Source organism: Chamaea fasciata, unplaced genomic scaffold (genome assembly GCF_029207755.1).
Source record: "Chamaea fasciata isolate MVZ Bird 193981 ecotype frontalis unplaced genomic scaffold, bChaFas1.0.hap1 SCAF_2, whole genome shotgun sequence".
Taxonomy (NCBI): Eukaryota; Metazoa; Chordata; class Aves; order Passeriformes; family Sylviidae; genus Chamaea; species Chamaea fasciata.
Genome location: NW_027094087.1, coordinates 15,636,133 through 15,640,836, shown reverse-complemented (window position 1 = coordinate 15,640,836; position 4,704 = coordinate 15,636,133). Strand labels below are relative to the sequence as shown.

General features: G+C 41.4%; 1 non-coding gene across 1 annotated transcript; it reads right to left on the bottom strand.

Moving 5' to 3' along the window:
- Positions 1 to 4,297: 4,297 nt before the first annotated feature.
- On the bottom strand, positions 4,298 to 4,486 carry LOC136286174 (U2 spliceosomal RNA). Its single transcript, XR_010719811.1, has one exon. It is a non-coding gene; the product is annotated as a U2 spliceosomal RNA (small nuclear RNA).
- Between the last annotated feature and the right edge of the window lie 218 nt (positions 4,487 to 4,704).

The following is a 4,704-nucleotide window of genomic DNA, read 5'->3' as shown; positions in this document are numbered from 1 at the left end:
CCGTCCATCAGCAAGGAGTATCACAAGTGGTTTGTTTACAACTCCTACGCTAATCAAGGCATTCTCCTGGATAGATGAACTCTCTGTGTCTCAGGCAGACGACTACTGGACTTCCAAATGAGCAAGATAAACAGCATATATTCAATTGCAATCCAAAGAACCTTCAATCCGTTGTAGAAATAAGACTATAAATTACAGTGGAAACGAGTCTTAGCAGGAGATATGCAGTGTCCAAAAATGACAGCAATAGCACATGAAAACGAAGCAGTTGATAGGAAGGGGAGTACTAGTCGAGATGTGGATTTTTGACTCCCATTTTACTCATCAGATTTAAGTCGGAATGTAGACAGAGCGAGGAATGGTTTACCACTGGGAGCAGCTTGAAGTCCTGAATCATCAGGAAACAGATGGACATTCCATTGAGACATTGCTCTCTAGGCTGATCAGAGATCATCTTCCCAAAGAAATGGACATAAATCTTTGGGGACAATTAATTCATAACCCAAAGATGTTGGGTTTTTTGGTGGGGCTTTTTGTGTGTGTGTGGGGGGCTTGTTTTTCCTTACAACCTGTTATGTTTCTCTGCATTTCACTCCGAATGCATGAGGACCCATTTGCTGTAGCCTATTTTGTCTGGTTTTTCTTCTTGGAGCTTTTCCCAGTGGTGGCACACATTCATCTTTCTTACAGATGTGATATTAGCTATAAAAAAGGCACATAGTTAGATGTGGCAAATTCTAGTTTATTACTTGAATCCATTTCTTCAGAAGAAATTATGTCCTTTACGTACATGGCGTGCAATATATGGACAGTTCCATCTCTGTGGCATCCTGTTGCATTCAAATTCACGTCACTATTATATAACAGCAAGTGGTCTTCACTCTCTCCCTGTTGCCAAGTTGTTTTTTGCCAAAATACTGTCTGCCTTTGAAATGGCAATCATAACATATTCATGAGATAGATGACAGAAAAGTCGTATTACAGACAATTAGTACAAGGACATATTCTAATGAAAATCCTTGCCTGGGAAAAGCAGTGTGTGATGTTCGCAAAAAGCTATGACTACAATCTTCACTTGTCTTTCTTCTTTCCTCAGTTCTTTGATAATTGATGCCATTTACAATATTAATATTTTATTTTTATTTTTTTGTTCATATTTTCTCAGATGAAAAGTAAGATGTCTTGGGTTTTGTAACCAAAAAAAAAAAAAAAAAGTTTATTCTATTCCAGCTGTTGAAACCTGCTTTGGGGGGTGTTTTTTTTTTTCTTTTGTTGTAACTCCAGAAGGGAGGAGGTAACTGCCTTCTCTGATAACAAGCCAGCCGTTAAAACCAGGTGGGGCATTGTTTCTTATCTCTGCTCAGTCTTGCACTACCTCCCGAGCCAGCTGTTAAAACCAGATGGGGCATTGTTTCTTATCTCTCTTCACCCTCCCATTACCTCCATGGGGATAGCTTCTGTTAATGGGCCATTAAAGCTCAACAATGACATGACACACTACATCATCCCATTATAAGATGCTCTACCCAGGGAGGAGGAGCCAAACAATTTCCACCTAGATATAAAGGAGCCACAAGTGTCACCAGACATCTAGTGTTCCCATGGGACTCCTGAAAGAAGACTGGACCCATCTCTGGACCCTTTTCTCTACAGGACCATCTCTCCTTCCAACAGGACCACATCTGCCACTCCAGGAGGGCTTACTTTTGGACCAACAGGGTGTCAGGTTGTATTCTGACTTTGTCAGTGGTCTTTTGTATAATTGAATTTATTTTATTTTACTTCTTTTTCTTTCTCTTCCTATTAAGTTGTATTTCTGACTTGGAGTGTCTCACTGGTTTTGCCTTCAAACCACCACAGAAGAGATACAATCTTTTCCATTACAAATGTGTATTTCTGGATTGATTTTCCTCAGAAAATAATTTAAACTCTTTTTAGAAAGGCAGGCAGAATGTGATTTAGGTTTCTGCATTGAGAAAAGAAATGTGAGGTGGTACTGAGTTGTTATGAATTAGCTTAATTTGATTTAGCAGAACAGATTTTAAGAGTGGAAATTAGGACCTGGCATTTTTTTTCTTCCTCAGATGTAATGTAAGATGGAAATGATAAATATTAAAAAAGATCTGATATGATACAACAGAGATGCTGACAAAATTATCCTTTAGTCATACTGCTTATGCATGGCTTTAATATCACAGGGGAAAACTCCTCCCAGTTATCCTACTAATTTTTCAAGTACCAGAAAACGGAACCATAACTGTTGTCATTCAACCAGTTTCTCCTCATGGGAATCCTTGAGCACTTCAATCAATTTCCTTCAAGAACCAGTTTTCAAAACTGCAAAAACACGTTTCTCTACCTCAGAGCAAAGAACTGGACTTAAGAAAGATCACCTTCCCAGCTCTGAAAAGATTATTTTGGGAATTTTATTTTTTTTAAATCCTGGACAATGTTTAATATTAAACAATATATTAATAAGCAATAATATTGCTTTAAGCAATATTATTAACAAGATCACTACAGGGATACCAGAGTGGGAAGGACTGGGAGAACTGTATGCAATACTGTGTTGTGTTAGTGTCTGCCTAACTCCAATGATGACTTAATTTATAGAGGCAAAATTACTCATCCCATAGCAGTATGTTTGGCACAAGAACATGGAATTCACACTTCTGTAACCAAATGCACTAGTGAGCAGCAGAGGTATTGGGAAAGCTCGTCTGAGTGATTTTTGCATGGCTTCACTTTGGCATCCATCTCCAGCTTCTGCTGAGCCCATATTAAATGGAGCAAAAAATCAAACTGTTTCATACCGATTTCAAAGGAGGTGAGTTTTCACAGCTCCCTGGTCATTTCTAACAAGCTGTGTCTACAGCAAGTCCCTTCTGGGTCTGGCACAGCTGCTGTCAGCTCTTCTAACAAAAACTAGTAGCCTATGATGGACAATGCATAAAATGAAATATTACTGTTTTTTTTTCTTGGTATTCCTTGCTTGATGCAAAGCCCACTGTAGGTCCCTTTGTTCTCAAGAATGGAGATTAATCATTTTTATAATGAAAAGCAGGCTTGAATGACCTCCCTCTGAGATGAGCTAAGGTGACTGCAGAGGGGGCTGCAGGAGTGGTGGGCAAGTGGTCTGGGTTTTTTTCCCCTTGCTATTTGCTTTTATAGTATGAAGGACATATTTGGGACTGTGCACGGCAGATCTCAGGCTGAAATCAGTGTTTTCACCTACTGAAGGTCAATATGCTGAGGATCAGCACTTACCACCAGGCATTTCACAGCACAATAATTAATCTGGAGATCCAATCAATACACCGCATGATCCTGGCAGTACTGCAGTGCCATGCTTTGGGTCATCTCATCCTGAATGCAGCCTGACAGTTCATGCCAACACACCAAGAACCTAGACTTCCTGCAGTGCTGATGGATAAATGCAGGAGGCAGTAGAATCTTTTGTGACCAAGACAACTCCTTGTGGAACCTCAGAAGGCCTTTTGTAAATGTGGTCTGCAGTTCCTGCCAGGTTTCTTCCTGTTGCCTGGTTGACCTTAGCTGTTGCCCAAGGGCAAAGAATCCAGCACCAGCTTGTCAGTGAGCAGCTGAAGGTGTTTTCTGTATTTGCCATGCATGTGCGTTACTTGGGGTCATAGAATGCTGTGGGTTGGAAGGGACTTTAGAGAGAGCATCTAATTCCAACCCCCTACCATAGACAGGGACATCTTCCACTAGACTTTAGAGAGAAACCATCTAATTCCAACCCCCTACCATAGGCAGGGACATCTTCCACTAGAACCAGTCTGCTCCAAGCCCTGTCCAACCTGGCCTTGAACACTTACAGGAATGGAGCAGCCACAGCTTCTCTGGGCAACCTGTGACAGGGCCTCACCACCCTCACACGGAAGAATTTCCTCCTAAAGTTTAATCCAAAATTGCTCTTCTTTAGTTTAAAACCATTTCCCATTTTCCTATCACTATATACCCATACTAAAGAGCTGCTCTCCGTCTATTATAAGCCCACTGTCATCACTGGAAGCTCTAAGCTCTTCCTGAAGCCTTCTCCAGGCTCAATATCCCCAGCTCTCCCAGCCTGTCTCCAGAGCAGAGGTGCTCCGTCCCTTGGAGCACCTCTGTGTCCCTACTCTGAATCTGCTCTAACATGCCCATGTCATTCTTATGTTGGAAACCCTACAGCTGGATGCAGAATTCAAGGTAGGGTTTCATGATGGCAGAGTAAAGGGAAAGATTCACCTTCTTTGACCTTCTGACCCACCTGTCTTTTGGTGCAAGTCAAACCTATCAGTGCACCATTCCCAGAGCCACTGCAATACTGGGGCAATACATGAAGCAGAGAGAGCAAGCTCCAGGTTCAACTCCCATGCCCCAAAGTCTGTTTAATATAAAATCCTCTCATCAAGGGCATATCAGATATTAAACTTTTAAGATCAGATACTACACTTGGCCAACACCAGCAGACCAAATCAATCCTTTCTTTTTGCATGGCTCCTTCAAAGAGTGGATAGATGCATATAGATGACCCAGCTGATGACAACACTTACCATTGTCTTGTTATTTCTTAGCCTGGAGTTTGTGAAAGGAAAAAGCTATAGTAAAGCCACTTCAGTTCTCCTTCTGCTCATCTTTGGGACTTTTCATAAAATGTCAAGCTCTGTCCCTTGCTGGGATGGGACCAAGTCATAGGAA